This window comes from Muntiacus reevesi, chromosome 1 (assembly GCF_963930625.1).
Source record: "Muntiacus reevesi chromosome 1, mMunRee1.1, whole genome shotgun sequence".
NCBI classification, from domain to species: Eukaryota; Metazoa; Chordata; class Mammalia; order Artiodactyla; family Cervidae; genus Muntiacus; species Muntiacus reevesi.
The window spans coordinates 219,441,342-219,459,627 of NC_089249.1; the positions used below are offsets into that span (position 1 = coordinate 219,441,342).

Below are 18,286 nucleotides of genomic sequence, written 5' to 3' on the forward strand. Positions count from 1 at the left end.
CATGTATATTACCATATGCAAAATAGATAACCCATGCAAATTTGATGCATGAAGCAGTGCTCTCAAGGCTGGTGCTCTGGGAGAACCTAGATGGATGGGGTGAGGAGGGAAGTGGAAGGAGTGTCCAGGATCGGGGGAGCACATGTACACCCATAGCTTATTCATGTTGATGTATGGCAAAAATCACCACAATATTGTAAAGTAATTAGCCTTCAATTAAAATGAATAAATTAATTTTTTAAAAGTTTATGGATTTATATAGCAATCTGAAGAATACTATTTTATACTTTATATTATTTGTATATGTAAATTTTATAAGTAAAATATTTAAATATGCAATTTGCATATGCACCCCAATATGTATACTATTTATTATTATTTATTATTCATCCTCCTTCTCCATATGGAGCAGCAGATTGACATTAATCAGTTGAAGACGTTCGATGATTCTCAAGATTCACTGCTTGTAGTCGATGCTGAAATGAATTACCAAAATTTTGTGCTTTAAAACAACAGAAATTTATTTTCTCACACTCTTGAAGGACAAAAATCCAAAATGAATTCCACTGTGTTGAAATCAAGGTGTCAGTAGGGCTCACTACTCCAAAAGGCCGCAGAGAATAATCTTTTCATTGCCTGTTCTAGTTTCATGTGTTTGCCAACATTTCTTGTCTTGTGGTTGAAGGACTCCAATCTCTGCCTGTGTGCTAGATTGCCTTCTTCTCTTCTGATTTTGTTGAATCTCTGTCTCCATCCTATAAGGATGCATGTTGTGGCATTTAGCGTCCATCCTGACAACACTAAAATAATCCTCCCATCTTGAATTCTTTAATGATATCTGCAAGAATTTTGTAATGTAAGACCACTGTCACAGGAGATTAGTATACCTGATAACTTGATGGACAAGCATTTAATCTACTACCATTCATCTCAACCTCAGAGAAAGCTCTCATTCAATGCTTTGTAGATATCAGTTATTTGGGAAGTTTTCAGTCACTATTTCTATAAATTTGTCTTCAGTACTAAATCTTTTCTATTCTCCCTTAACAATTCAAAGGCTAAACTATTTATCTAGTTATTGACTCATGGTTCCCCCAAGGCCTTTTCATTTTTTCCGGTCATTTTTTTATGCTGTTTTTTAGATTGGATAATTACTATTGATTTGTCATCATTATGAACAACTCTCAATCTGTCATTTCCATTTTGCTATTGAACTGATCCAGAGAGAGAAGTATTATTATTATTACTGTGCTGTGCTCAGTCGCTCAGCTGTATCCAACTCTTTGCAATTCCATGGACTGTAGCTCATCAAGGGGATTTTCTAGGCAAGATCACACCATCATGATTATCTGGGTCATGATCTTTTTTGTGTAGTTCTAGAAGGAAATGTCAACCCACTCTAGTACTCTTGCCTGGAAAATCCCAGGGACAGCGGAGGAGCCTGGTAGGCTACAGTCCATGGGATCACAAAGAGTAGGACATGACTGAGTGACTTCACTTTCTGTGTATTCTTGCCACCTCTTCTTAATGTCTTCTGCTTCTGTTATGTCCATACCATTTCTGTTCTTTATTTTGCCCATCTTTGCATGGTATGTTCCCTTGGTATCTCTAATTTTCTTGAGGAGATCTCTAGTCTTTCTCATTCTATTGTTTTCCTCTATTTCTTTGCATTCATCACTGAGAAAGGCTTTCTTATCTCTCCTTGCTATTCGTTTGAACTTTGCATTCAAATGGGTATATCTTTCCTTTTCTCCTTTGCCTTTTGCTCCTCTTCTATTCACAGCTATTTGTAAGCCCTTCTCAGACAATCATTTTGCCTTTTTGCATTTCATTTCCTTGGTGATGGTCTTGATCCCTGCTTCCTGTACAATGTCATGAACCTCTGTCCATAGTTCTTCAGGCAGTCTGTCTATCAGATCTAATCCCTTGAATCTATTTGTCACTTCCACTGTGTAATTGTGCAGGGTTTGATTTAGGTCATAACTGAATGATGTAGTGGTTTTCCCTACTTTCTTCAATTTAAATCTGAATTTGGCAATAAGGAGTTCATGATCTGAGCCACAGTCAGCTCCCAGTCTTATTTTTGCTGACTGTGTAGAACTTCTCCATCTTTGGCTGCAAAGAATATAATCAATCTGATTTTGATATTGACCATCTGATGATCTCCAAGTGTAGAGTATTCTCTTGTGTTGTTGGAAGTGGTTGTTTTACGACCAGTGTGTTCTCTTGGCAAAATTCTATCGGCCTTTGCCCTGCTTCATTCTGTACTCCAAGGCCAAATTTGCCTGTTACTCTAGGTATTTCTTGAGTTCTTGCTTTTGCCTTCCAGTCCCCTATAAAGTAAAGGACATCTCTTCTGGGTGTTAGTTCTAGAAGGTCAAGATGTTAGTTCTAGAAGGTCAAGATGTTAGCTAGATAAAAGCAAATATTTGATTTAGCATAGAATCTTAACTTCCAAAACCTGGGTTATGGACTCATGATGCCTCGTTCAATACATGGTTTGTCTCTTGAATTTCTAGGGAAAATAAATTAATCTAACTGTAATAGAATGCATATGCAATTCTGAAATATCAATGTCTACTTAATTTAGTTATTGTGACATTCCATGAGACAATACATTTCAAGGAGTTAGCATAGTGCTTGAAATAATATTTTCTCTAATTATTGTCTTTGTTACGTCTGAGTTGACAGATCTGTACAACGCTGATAAGGAATAAGAGTTATTTCAGCTTGAAAATGTAGGATCAAATAGAAGAAAAGAAGGTTATATGAGAGTCAGGATAATTTGTTTGGTCTACAAGTGCGTAATGAGAATGTATTAGGGCAAAGTGAAAGTCTGCTAATTCTTTGGAATCCACATTAAAATGGAGACAGTAATGAGACAAATGGACCTAAAATGTCTTTTGTTGGACTTCCCTGGCATCCTAGTAGTTAAGATTCCACTTCCAGTAGAGGGGGCATGGGTTTGATTCTAGGTTTGGAGCTAAGTTCCCACATACTGTCCACTGCAACCCCCCTACCCCCCAAAAAAAGACTTTCAGTTCTGTATAATCACAGGTATTATACAACATAAAATTAAATGGCAAATGCTTTTATACATATTTCAAAGTGTAGAGCAACTACATTGATGACCTGATATACACTTGGCTTATAAATCTATCATGCAGTTTGAACCTGTTGAATTACACAGACTTGAATCCACTTGGGTAAAGCAGTCTTTTTGATATGAAACAATGCATAATAAGATTTCATCTTTTTATCATATGATTTAAAATTTTTAAGAAGGAAATAAATTATTTTATAAATTCCATAGCATATTAAAATCATTATAATCTGTATGAGAAATTGTTTAAAAATTGGTAATTGAAGAACCAATAGTCTTAAAACAACTAAACTTACAGTAGTTATGTATCTTTATTCTGTGCTCAAAAAACTCATAAATGATAGCTGGAGTACACAGTCCATCCCAAAGAGATATTGTATATATTATTGTATATTGATATTGTATAAATTATACATATGTTAAAAAATAAATAGAATTATGCTATATGTTAGTTCTCAGATAGATATTGATTTTACTACCAAGGATGGGAAACATAACAATATTATAAAATATTAAGGACAATTTTTATTGTATTTAGCCATACATGTTATTATGCATTTATATGCATTTTCTATTGTAATCAACAATCCTAAAAGAGATTGATAATATATTTCATCCCATTTTGATATGGTCTTTAAATGTATTTCAGCTTAAATTGCCTAAATTTATCCAGATACTTATCAATGATCCATGTATTCAAATTCAAGAAACCTAATTCTTAATTCTGTACTTCTAACTCATAAAATCAAAGAAAACCATTATACTGAATCAAAGATTAGGAAAGATTTCACTTTTCTAATTTTTAATGTTCATTTACTAGTGAGTCACATAATTTTAGACATTAGATTTCCTATTGATTAAATTTGAAATATATGGGTACTTGACATGGCTTTCATTTGAAAATATAAGATTGAATGAACAAAATATCTGATGCTACCGTAATGATCTTCTTTAAATACTATTATTTTAAAATATTTTCTTTTTTAACTGTAAATCCATTTAGGGCTTTCAAAATCATTTGTAAAGAAATTCGTCACATGAAAACTATGTTGAGAATCTGGTCTTAAATATTAGTTGATGGCTTTGATTCAAATAGAGAACATAAAGTGTGCCTCAACAGAGCAAATGAAGACAGTGCTGGAAGACAGTCTAGTATAATATGAACTTCCTGAGTCTAGAAAGAAGAAAACTGACTTATAGTTACGGTGTCAACATGCTCAAAACTCACAAACATCTTCTAAGTGAGTTTTGACAAGAAGTTGAAATTTTTCCTTCATGTGATTTAAGTATTCTGTAATTCAGGTGGTCCATGTTTCTCTGAATCTGGGCTGGACAAGTTGGAGAAATTTTATATTGTCTTTTCATACCTTGTAATTTTAAAAAATGAACTCCAAACAGGACAATTTACAAGGCTAATACAGTTAATAAATATAGATGCAAAAGTTTCTTCAAAAATAATACTAAACTTACCAAGATCATAGATTCATAAGATGTAAAATACATATCAGTAATAAGCAGTTTTATTCTAATAATAGTCACATGGTCTAGCATAAGAAAACCTACCAATGTAATCTAGTCCATTGACACTAAATTAATAACAACATATAAGTATCTTAAGTACATGTAATATTCAATGTGAACCTTGGTTCAAAATGGTGTAACAATTCAAAAATAGTAAATATTTTAAATAGGCTGGGGAAGATATTGATGATGTATATAAACAAGTCAGAACAGTGCACATAGATTAAAAAATAAATTATTTGCATCTATAAAGAAAATTCAAGTTATTCTATAGAAAATATGAACAAGAGATGTTCACCATGGATTTAAAGAAGTAATCCAAGAGGTTAATGCATACTTTTGGCTCAGTATCAATAAGAAACTTATAAATTAAAATAAAATCAATTCTCACTGTCCCATGTTTGACCATAATTACTGCACCTAACATTATCTCACAGTTCCACACGTGGAGAAAGAATAACCAAACCAACAGTTGATGGTATTGAAAAAGTAAGGATTCAGTTGCCTCAAATCCAAAAAATGTTACTTTTAGATTATTTATTGGGAAAAACTCATGTCATATGCAAATGACCATAAACTATGCTGATAGAAAATTAGAAAGAAACTATATATTGATAAATATGCCTGTTATGTACATAATGTAATAAAATTGAGTAATAATTAACAACTTCCTAGGTAATCAATATAGTACACATATTATTGAAATAACAAAGCAGATAGTGATATGTACATTATCGTACCTTATTTATAATTATTTTGATTAACAAAGCATTTGTATCTTTTAATGACATAATGGACTTTGGTGCAATACACTAGGCACTAAAAACAATGTGAATATTTATTAAAGATATGGTGCCATTCACATAATTTACACTACTTATCAAGTAACTTACAAAGGTACTAAAAATATTTGCTACACCATAGACTATGGCTCTAGCTCAAACATAATCTTCTTGTAAATCACTAATCTATTGCTCTCTTTCAAATTTTAATTTACAAAGAAAATATATATGTCACATAACCATCCAATTCTACTGTCATAGTTACCTACAGGTAACAGAAATGGAAGCTTGTGGCTTTGTAAAAGAAGAATTAATCTCTGGAAATAGATGAAATACTCCACATTTTATGTATACTTGTGCTATATGTCAGATAAATTTCATGTGATAAATTAATTTGGGTATTATGTAATTGATTACCTAATTAAACAATCACTCAATTACGTATGGTCATCTCTTAGTTAATTCAATTGACTAAAAAATTGGTATTTCTACTACATTAAAGAGTATATGATTACTAGTAACAAACTCTGAAAGCCTTTGTTGTTGTTGTTCAGTCACTCAGTCACATCCAGCTCTTTGCAACCGCATGGACTGCAGCATGCCAGGCTTCCCTATCCTTCACCATCGCCTGGAGCTTGCTCTAACGCATGTCCATTGAGTTGGTGATGCTATCCAACCATCTCATCCTCTGTCATCCCCTTCTCCTCCTGCCTTCAACCTTTCCCAGGATTAGGGTCTTTGCTAATAAGTCAGCTCTTCACATCAGGTGGCCAAAATATTGGAGCTTCAGCTTCAGTATCAGTCCTTCCAATGAATATTCAGGAATGATTTCCTTTAGGATTGACTGGTTTGATCTTGCAGTCCAAGGAACTCTCAAGAGTCTTCTTCAACACCACAGTTCAAAAGCATTCTGAAAGTCTTCAAGTAAGATCAATTTATTTATGTCCCTTTAGGTTTTGAATTCCTGTATGAATTTTTAAACTTTTTCACGATGCATATATTTAATCAATTCAGGCTCATTTTTGTGAGTATATATTAGTTATAAATGTTGTCTGTTGAGAGGTCTCTGAACTAAGGAAATGTCCCTGAAATTAGGAAGACAGATCACAGTAGCAATAGACATATGGTGATGGGTTCCCCTAAACTCTACCTGTGGTAGCTGGAAACCTGGTGATTAAGATCATGGGTTGCTTGAAGGTATGGAATAGAGTGATTTAGCCATTTTTTTCTCTTCTCCCCCAGAAACTGAGTTTTAGTAGTTCTACATTTTCTTTTGTCTATATATTTAATTTTCAAAATCTAATTCATAGTGACACTGAAAGAAATATTGTGAAGTTTAAACAAATATAGGTAAATCACAAGATATTGACTAACATGTGTGGATCTGAAGCTCCTTCAACATGGAAGCCTCCAAATTACAGAAAATTGGAATTATGTAATAATGTTTCCTAACACCATGATTAAATCATGTGGCATACTGACAAATACAGAGAAATAATAGAAGTGCAGTTAGTACTATTGTATATATACATATATATATATATATATATATAATCCAATTTATTTTTATTAAAAGTATTGTATAATCATAAAGAGATGAACAATAGGGTCTTAAGGCAAACATTTTGTTGTGGAAAGGAACATTGAACCCATAATTATTCCTCCAAGTGTCATATTTTATGTTATTTGACCAAGTTTTCTCAAGAATTTGGTCAAGTTTCCCTCAAGCAAATCTTATTTCCTAATCATTCGTTATCTTCCAGGAATGACAGGAGCCATGGAAAATGCAAATGACACCACAGGAATAAATTTCATTCTTCTAGGGCTCTTTAATCACACACAGACTCATTTGGTCCTCTTTCCATAGTGCTAGTGATCTTCCTCAGGTGGCTGATGGGCAACACCTTCATGATCATGCTCACTCAAGTGGGTCCCTGGCTGCCCACTCCCATGCACTTCCTGCTTAGCCAGCTCTCCTTCAGGGAGATGCTGGTTCTCACTACTGTTCCCAAAATGGCAGCCAACTACCTGATGCTCGGCAGGTCTGTCTCTCCTGCTGGCTATGGTACTCAAATCTTCCTGTTTCTCACTCTAGGAGGGGGCGAGTGCTTCCTTTTAGCCGCCAAGGCCCATAACCACTATGTGTCCATGTCACCCTTTGGCGATACTCCATCCTGATGAATCAGAAGCTCAGCGGATTTCAGCAGGCTCCTGACTTTCGGGAGGGGTGTAAAGGCTGGTGCAGGCTGGTGCCACTCTGAGCTTCCCTTACTGCCACTGCCAAGAAATGAACCACTTCTTTTGTGAGGCACCATCACTTGTTTGCTTTGCTTGTGTAGACACCATGGTTTTTGAGTTTTTCATGTATGTCTGCTGTATTCTGATGTTCTCGATTCCGCTGTCTCTCATTTTGGCTTCCTATAGTCTCACCCTGGCTACCGTGCTCTGCATGCAGCCCACTATTGCTGGAAAGAAAGCTTTTGCCACCTGTTCCTCCCACCTGGTTATTGTGGGGCTATTCTATGGTACCGTCATCTTTCTCTACATGTGACCCAAATCCTATCATTCAGTGGCCTGTGACGAGGTGATGTCTGCTTTTTACACCATCTTTACACCTCTACTGAATCCTGTTATACACAGTGTGAGGAATAAAGAAGTCAAGGGGACCTTGAGAAAGCGTCTGTAGAAACATTTTTGGTGGTCTCAGTAGTGAGCATTATTTTCCAAAATAGCATCTCTCAAATTAGATTTAGGTTATGAAATTGGTTTTGTGTCAGTATATTTTGTTCTTACTTTCCTAGTTTGCATTATTTTTTAAAGTATTTCTTCCACACTTAATAAATTAGAAATTATATTTGTCATGTTTTCATACCTTGTCATTAAATTTTTGTTCTGATATTTGAACTTCAGCAATAAATATTAATGACTGAGTCACTGTAGCACAAGATAATCTAGACAACAACCATGTGATTTTTTTTTTGTGTGTATGATTTTTGTGTTAGTTATGATGGAGGTGAGTTATTTTAAAAGTGCACAATTATTTTATAAATATATATATGTATATATATATATATATACACACATATATATATATATGTATATATAATGACTTCCCTGGTGGCTCAGACGGTAAAGCATCTGCCTACAATGCGGGACACCTGGGTTCAATCCCTGGGTCAGTAAGATCCTCTGGAGAAGGAAATGGCAAGCCACTCCAGCATTCTTGCCTGGAAAATCCCACAGATGGAGGAGCCTGGTAGGTTGCAGTCCATGGGGTCACAGAGTTGAATAATAGAGGCTTTTTAGTTCCTCTTTGACTTCTGTATAAGAGTGATATCATGTTGGTGGGAATGCAAACTAGTACAGCCACTATGGAAAACAGTGTGGAGATTTCTTAAAAAACTGGAAATAGAACTGCCATATGACCCAGCAATACCACTTCTGGGCATACACACTGAGGAAACCAGATCTGAAAGAGACACATACACCCCAATGTTCATTGCAGCACTGTTTATAATAGCCAGGACATGGAAGCAACCTAGATGCCCATCAGCAGATGAATGGATAAGGAAACTGTGGTACGTATACACCATGGAATATTACTCAGCTGTTAAAAAGAATTCATTTGAATCAGTTCTAATGAGATGGATGAAACTGGAGCCCATTATACAGAGTGAAGTAAGCCAGAAAGATAAAGAACATTACAGCATACTAACACATATATACGGAATTTAGATAGATGGTAATGATAATCCTATATGCAAAACAGAAAAAGAGACACAGAAGTACAGAACAGACTTTTGAACTCTGTGGGAGAAGGTGAGGGTGGGATGTTTCAAGAGAACAGCATGTATATTATCTATGGTGAAACAGATCGCCAGCCCAGGTGGGATGCATGAGACAAGTGCTCGGGCCTGGTGCACTGGGAGGACCCAGAGGAGTCGAGTGGAGAAGGAGGTGGGAGGGGGATCGGGACGGGGAATACGTGTAACTCTATGGCTGATTCATGTCAATGTATGACAAAACCCACTGAAATGTTGTGAAGTAATTAGCCTCCAACTAACAAAAAAAAAAAAAAAAAAAAAAGAGAGTGATATCATCTGCATATCTGAAGTTATTGATATTTCTCAGGGCAATCTTGATTCCAGCTTGTGCTTCATTCACCCAGCATTTTGCATGATATACTCTGAAAGAGGAGAGTGAAAAAGTTGTCTTGAGACTCAACATTAAGTAAACTAAGATCATGGCATCCGATCACATCACTTCATGGCAAATGTATGGGAAAATAATGGAAACACTGAGAGACTTTATTTTGGGAGGCTCCAAAATCACTGCAGATGGTGACTTCAGCCATGAAATTAAAAAAAAACCAAAAAACAAAAAACGAACAACAAAAAAAAAACCTCTTTCTCCTTGGAAGAAAAGCTATGACAAACATAGACATCATATTAAAAAGCAGAGACATTACTTTGCCAACAAAAGCCCATCTAGTCAAAGCTATGGTTTTTTCCCATAGTCATGTATCGATGTGAGAGTTGGACTATAAAGAAAGCTGGGCACTGAAGAATTGATGCTTTTGAACTGTGGTGTTGGAGAAGACTCTTGAGAGTCCCTTGGACTGCAATGAGATCCAACCAGTCCATCCTAAAGGAAATCAGTCCTGAATACTCATTGGAAGGACTGATGCTGAAGTTGAAACTCTAATACTTTGGCCATTTGATGCAAAGAACCAACTCATGGAAAAGATCCTAATGCTGTGAAAGATTGAAGGCGGGAGGTGAAAGGGATGACAGAGGATGAGATGGTTGGGTGGTATCACCGACTGGATGAACATGAGTTTGAGTAAGCTCCGGGAGTTGGTGATCAACAGAAGCCTGGTGTACTGCAGTCCATGGGGTCGTAAAGAGTTCAAAACGACTGAGTGACTGAACTGAACTGAACTCTGCATAGAAGTTAAATAAGCAGGGTGACAACATACAGCCTTGATGTACTCCTTTCCCAATTTTGAACCAGGCTATTGTCCCATGTCCAGTTCTAATTGTTGCTTCTTGACTGCATACAGGTTTCTCAGGAGGCATGTAAGGTGATCTGTTATTCCAGTCTCTTTAAGACAACAGTTTGTTGTGATCTGCACAGTCAAAGGGTTTAGCATAATCAATGAAACTGAAGTAGATATTTTCCTGGAATTCTCTTGCTTTTCCTATGATCCAATGGTTGTTTGCAATTTAATCTCTTGTTCTTCTGCCTTTTCTAAATCCAGCCTGTATATCTGGAAGTGCTCATTTCATGTACTCTTGCGGCCTAGCTTAAAGGATTTTGAGCATTATCTTGCTAGCATGTGAAATAAGTGCTGTTGTGCAATTGTATGAACATTCTTTGACATTGCCCTTTTTTGATATCAGAATGAAAATAGGCCTTTTCTAGTCCTGGGCCCACTGCTGAGTTTCCCAAATTTGCAGACATATTTAGTGCAGCACTTTAACAACATCATCTTTTAGGATTTGAAATAACTCAGTTGGAATTCTATCACCTCTGCTAGCCACTAGCTTTGTCCCTTGTGATGCTTCCTAAGGTCATCTTGATGCACACTCCAGGATATCTGGCTCTAGGTGAGTGATCACACCATCGTGGTTATCTGGGTTCTTAGATCTTTTTTGTGTGTAGTTTTTCTGAGTAATCTTGCCACCTCTTCTTAATATCTTCTGCTTCTGTTAGGTTCATACCATTTCTGTCCTATATTGTGCCCATCTTTGCATGAAATATTCCTTTGCTATCTCTAATTATCTTGAAGTGATCCTTAGTCTTTCCCATTCTATTGTTTTCCTCTGTTTCTTTGCATTGTTCATTTAAGAAGATGGCTTTAGAAGACTTTCTTATGTCTCTCTGCTCTTCATTGAAACTCCGCATTCAGATGGGTATATCTTTTCTTTTCACCTTTGCCTTTCACCTCTTCTTTTCTCTGCTATTTGTAAGGCCTCCTCCGACAACTATTTTGCCTTTTTGCATTTCTTTTTCTTGTGGGTGGCTTTGATCCCCACCTCTTGCACAATGTTATGAACCTCTGTCCATAGTTCTTCTGGCATTCAGTCTATCAGATCTAATCCTTTGAATCTATTTGTCATGTCTACCATATAATCATAAGAGATTTGATTTAGGTTGTAATTGAGTGGCCTGGTTGTTTTCTGTACTTTCTTCAATTTTAAGTCTGGATTTTGCAATAAGGAGTTCATGATCTGAGTCACAGTAAACTTCCAGTCTTGATTTTGCTGACTGTATAGAGCTTCTCCATCTTCAGCTGCAAAGAATGTAATCAGTATGATTTCAGTATTTACCACCTGGTGATATCCATGTATAGAGTCATCTCTTGTGTTGTTGAAAGTGGGTGTTTGCTATGACCAGTGCATTCTCATGTCTAAACTCTTGTTAGCCTTTTCCCTGCTTCATTTTGTACTCCAAAGTCAGACTTACCTGTTACTTCATGTATCTCTTGACTTCCTACTTTTGCATTCCCATCCCCTATGATGGTGTTAGTTCTAGAAGGTCTTGTAGGTCTTCACTGAGCCATTCAACTTCAGCTTCTTCAGCATTAGTGGTTGGGGCATAGAGTTGGATTTCTATATGTATATTTGCTCTAGCAATGAACTGAGATCATTCTGCCATTTTTGAGATTTCACCCAAGTACTCCATTTCAGACTCTTGCTGACTATTTGGGCTACTCTATTTCTTATAAGCGATTCTTGCCCACAGTAGTAGATGTAATTGTCATCTGAATTAAATTCGCCTTTTCCCATTCATTTTAGTTCACTGATCCCTATAATGGTAACAACTAAAATCTGGACTTTTCTCCCTTCCTTAAACAAACAAAATAACAACTATTACATCTCATTTGGATTAAGCAATTACAATATCACGTGTTTTTACAGAGTCATCTTTTTTCAATAACTACATATATATATATAAATAGATAAATGTTGTTCAGTGGCTCGGTCATGTCTAACTCTTTGCAACCTGATGGACTGCAGTACTCCAGATTCCCCTGTTCTTCATCATCTCCCAAAGCTTACTCAAACTCATGCCCATTGAGTCAGTGATACCATCCAACCATCTCATCCTCTGTTGTCCCCTTCTCCTCCCACCTTCAATCTTTCCCAGCATCAGGGTCTTTTCTAATGTGCCAATTCTTCATGTAAGGTGACCAAAGTATTGAAGCTTCAGCTTCAGCATTAATCCTTCCAATGAATATTTAGGATTAGTTTCCTTTAGGATTGACTGGTTTGATTTCTTTGCAGTCCAAGGGAGTCTCAAGAGTCTTCTCCAGAAGCACAGTTCAAAGCATCAATTATTCAACACTCAGCCTTCTTTATGGTCCAGCTCTCACATCCATACATGACTACTTAAAAAAAATTAGCTTTGGCTATATGGACTTTTTGGCAAACTAATGTCTCTGCTTTTTAATGCAATCTAGGTTTGTCATAGCTTATCTTCCAAGGAGCAAACATTTTTTTTTAATTTTTTAATTTCATGACTGTAGTCATATATATATACACACAAACACACACACACATATATGCATACGTATCTTACAATTGTGGAAGGTAATACTCATATTTACTCTTAGACAGCATCACTGGGGTGGTAAAAATGCAGTGAAAAAATATGCTTTTCCTTGACCCTGCAAATGTAAAGTAAAACAATAATAAAATTGCAACATTTATCCCAGATAGAATCAAATTGCAAAGCTTTTGGCAGAAAAAAATATAATCTGCTATAATGCCCTTATTATGATAATAGATTTTATTACACAGACACAAGCATATAAACATAAAATTATATACAATTATATAGACACAAACAATATAGAACTTATAATACACAGTGATTCTACCAAAAATTAGTAAGCTCAGAAAGGGGGAAAAAAAAAAAACCAGCTGAATTCTACCATAGACCTTATCAATTTAACTGCTGAATTTGACCAAGACCTGTCTTTCAATCACACACTCTTTAAACTTTCTTCCTTATTAAAGTTTAAATAGGTAATACTAGGATCAGATCAATCTACTCCTTAACATGTTTTCAAATAGAAATCTCTTTCCAGGCTTATTTACATTTTACTTTTTTCTTGTAATGAATTATTATTTTGAAATCATGTAGGGATGTACATTAATGCTCTGAGGATCTCTAAAATCCTTGAAAAGTAAACAGCTTCAGCATCCAAAGAGTCATACTTATGCAGCTCTGAATATTAATGGGATAGTAAATTTAGAAAAATGGCAATAGGCCAGAACCCTTAATAGGTCACTGCAGCTGAGCATTATTGAGTAAGTTTGATGTTGCAAGACTAGAAAAGCCTTCCTTCACTCAAAGAATAACATTAGGAGGATGCCACTCAGATAGAAAGCAGATCCAGACTATTGGAGTTCACATTTTATATCTTATATGAGTAAGTGGTATTAATCTCTAAATATTTATCAGCTCTGCTTACAAAATTTGAATTCTTGAAAGTCCATAGATATATAATGTTCTCTGTACTTCTAAAAACACGATCCAGTTAATTACCTATTCTACAATCTGAAGAATTAAAACATGTTATCTGACATAGTCATCAGGTTAAAACACGTAATAACCTGCCAATTCCACACTTGATTTGGCTGTTGTTATTTTATTTTTTTACAAACTAGATTAATAAATCCTCTCTCTCAACATTCTGGGGGAAAAATTTACAGTTTTAACGTTAAGTGAAGGCAACAAGGATTAGAAAAACATAGAAAAAGATCATAGGCAATTTTAAATATTTTGTGATTACTCTATGAGAAAATAAGAGAGGTTATACTTGTGCCTTCTGATTCTATAGTAAAAAATGATGTGTTTGTGATTTAAAGTAAAAATATCACAATTTTAACTCCATTCTAAACGAAGGACTATAAAGACAGAAGAAATGACAAAAATTTCTAGCATCCTGAAAACATGTGACAAAAGAAGAAAGGATTTATTTTATAGTATAAATATTTTTATTCCTACACTAGGCAGAAGTAAACTTTTATACTTGCACTTAATATCATTGTAAATATTTTATTTGCAAGATGAGTTAAGTCCTCATTTAAAATTTCACCACATTTTGATTCCATAGTCAATTTTGTTAAAAATTATCCTTCAGAATGCCCCTTGCATAGGGGCATTCTGGGGACTTCCCTGGTGGGTCGGCTGGTAAAGAACCAGCCTGCCAATGCAGGAGAGGCAAGAGATGAGGGTTTGATCCTTGGGTCAGGAGAATGCCCTGGAGTAGGAAATGACAACCCATTCCAGTATTCTTGCCTAAAAAATCCCAAGGACAGAGGAGCCTGATGGGCTACAGTCCACAGGGTCTCAGAGTCAGACTAGACTGCATGCACACTCCACGCATGTCACAGGTGTTTTAAATATTGGCAAACAATTTCATTTAGTAATATGAAAAGATAGGAATTTTAATTAAACAAATAATAAGACATTATCACATCTTAGGAAAGAAAAGTATTTGCTACTCATTTTGTTTAATTGAAACAGTTGGCATTTACCTTCCCATAAAATCATCTGAACACTATTATGCTGACTGATCATTTATATTCATAATGACTGCTTGTGTTTATACTTATTAAACCTAAAAATAAAATGCATAGCTATATCACTTATGTCCATTGTAAAGTTAAGAGTTAATGATCTCATATTTGGTGACGTGTTTCAATACAAGTGGCATCATTGTATGAAAATGTGCTTTGTAAAATGAAAATTCAGGTAAGCTATATTTATTATTTAAAAACATAAAAACCTTTCTTGAATGATATAAGCAAAAATCAAACACAAAGTTTAAAATATTCATGCTGTATATATTTATCTTTACAAAATAAAAATAATTACCATGTGTGAGAGCTTCACTGTTGGCTCAGCTGGTAAAGAACCTTCCTGCCAAAGCAGGAGATGCAAGAGACATGGATTTGATCCCAGGGTCGAGAAGATCCCCTGGAGATGGAAATGGCAATCCACTCCAGTATTCTTGACTGGAAAATTTCACAGACAGAGGACCCTGGTGAGCTACAGTTCATGGGGGCACAAAGAATCAGATACAACTGAACATGCGTGAACATATGCATGTGTTAATAAAAAAATCCCATCAAATTAATTGATACCTATATACAAAAATGGAGGGGAAGCAACACAAATGCCCATAAATGGAAATGAATTTATAAATAAAATGTAGTACAGGCTTACAAAGGAACATTGCTCATTCTTACAATGGAATGAAATTCTGACCCAGGTTCAGTTCAGTTCAGTTTAGTCGCTCAGTCGTGTCCGACTCTTTGCAACCCCACAGAACGCAGCATGCCAGGCTTCCCTGTCCATCTCCAACACCTGGAGTTTACCCAAACTCATGTCCATTGGGTCAGTGATGCCATCCAACCATCTCATCCTCTGTCGTCCCCTTCACCTCCTGCCCTCTATTTTTCCCAGCATCAGGGCCTTTTCAAATGAGTCAGTTCTTTGCATCAGGTAGTCAAAATATTGGAGTTTCAGCTTCAGCATCAGTTCTTCCAATGTATAGTCAGGACTGATTTCCTTTAGGATGGACTGGTTGGATCTCATTGCAGTCCAAGGGACTCTCAAGAATCTTCTCCAACACCACAGTTCAAAAGCATCAGTTCTTCACCACTCAGTTTTCTTTATAGTCCAACTCTCCCATCCATATATGACTACTGGAAAAATCATAGTCTCGACTAGATGGAACTTTGTTGGCAAAGTAATGTCTCTGCTTTTTAATATGCTGTCTAGGTTGGTCATAACTTTCCTTCCAAGGAGTAAGTGCCTTTTTAATTTCATGGTTGCAGTCACTATCTGCAGTGATTTTGGAGCCCCCCCAAAATAAAGTCAGCCACTGTTTCCACTGTTTCCCCATCTATTTGCCATGAAGTGATGGGATCGGATGCCATGATCTTAGTTTTCTGAATATTGAGCTTTAAGCCAACTTTTTCCCTGTCCTCTTTCACTTTCATCAAGAGGCTCTTTAGTTCTTCACTTTCTGCCATAAGGATGATGTCATCTGCATATCTGAAGTTATTGATATTTCTTCTGGCAATCTTGATTCCAGCTTGTGCTTCATGCAGACCAGACTTTTTCATGATGCACTCTGCATATAATTTAAATAAGCAGGGTGACAATATACAACCTTGATGTACTCTTTTTCCTCTTTGGAACTAGTCTGTTGCTCCATGTCCAGTACTAACTGTGGCTTCCTGACCTGCATACAGATTTCTCAGGAGGCAGGTCAGGTGGTCTGCTCTTCCCGTCTCTTGAATAATTTTCCACAGTTTATTATGATCCACACAGTCATGTTATAGCATGGACAAACTGTGAGGGTAATATGATAAGGGAAATAAGATAATCAAAAAGCAAACAAAAACAGTGCTGTATGATTTATCTATTGTTTCTAGAATAGAAAAATTTATAGAGATAGAAAGTAGACCAGTGATTTCCTGGAACTGATGAGAAAGGGAATTGGATAATGACTGCTTAATTGTTAATAGTTTCAGTTGGAAGTGAGGAGGAGTCTGGGGATTAATATTGGTGATGGATTCACAACAGTATGGAAATATTTAATTCTACTGTATTGACAGTATACTTAAGTTAATTTTAGAAACTTGCCAAACACCCTAAAGTCACTGAGCTACATTAAATTGCAAACACTTTTAAAGTTCTATCAAACTTCAACAATAAAATTAATGGAAACAATGAAAAATAAGGCTTCAACTCAAAAACATAAGTTAGGATGGTTTGAGGTCCTTCAGAAGAATGATACTGAGGGCTATAATTAGGATTGCATATAGCTATTAGTGGTTCGGACTGATTATTAGAGATACAACAGTGTGCAGATCACCAAGCTTTGGAAAATGAAATACATTTGACAAATAGAAATTGTATTTTCATGATATTTAACTTTGCAACAACCTGCTAAAACCCTTCAGTGTAATGCTGCCAGTACAATGATGATACTCAAGCAACAGAATAAAGGATTGAATGAGCCATTTGCAATACCTTTCTCCTTCTTAACTGCAATCTAGTATGGGATGGATGTGAAAAATGGGGTAAAAGGAGTCACCGTGGAAGAAGTGGACTCCTGCTGTGTAACTTCATCAAATCACAGCTTATCTTTGAAGCTGAATTAGCATCCTTACTCCTGCAGTTATTGTTGCATTTATTCAACTAGCTATTAATAGAATGGTTTTCGTTCCAGGATTTCGGAGATAGAAATGCTTTTAAGGAGTAAGATCTTCCTGAAACTGAAGGATAAATTAATTTAGCTCTGTGTTTACATAAAATATGAGTTTGAGCAAACTCTGGGAGTTGATGATTGACAGGAAAGCCTGGCATGCTGCAGTTCATTGGGTTGCAAAGAGTCAGACAGGACTGAGTGGCTGAACTTACGTGGAGAAATAAGAAATTTTATTTATTTATTTTTCTTTATTCAGTAAAGTTTGTGTTTCTGTGACTTTGCATGTAAAACTTCTCCTTATGCAAAATGCCCTTTCAGTTTTCAAAGCTTGCATTTAGTATTAGAGAGTTACTTTTGGGGGAAATATTGTAAGAAGGTCATTGTTGATTTCAATGTATAGCTTGGCAAATTTGAAGTAAATGCACTAACAATTGCAAATTATGTTTCCATTTTCAGACTCAGTTCTTCCATGACCTAGGCATAAAAATATAAATATTTTTATTTTGAAAGTAAAGATGCCTTTAAAGTTTAATCAGTATCAAAAATTATTGGACTTTAGTGTGCTTCAATAGATTTTAATATATTATTTATATGTAATTATCATCTATTTCTCCATTTGCTGTATCACTCTTGTTTGAAATC

General features: G+C 35.7%; 1 pseudogene; it reads left to right on the plus strand.

Annotated features, from left to right (window-relative positions):
* The first annotated feature begins 7,183 nt into the window (after positions 1–7,183).
* LOC136157731 (olfactory receptor 2T8-like) lies at positions 7,184–8,092 on the plus strand (annotated as a pseudogene).
* The last annotated feature ends 10,194 nt before the right edge of the window (positions 8,093–18,286 follow it).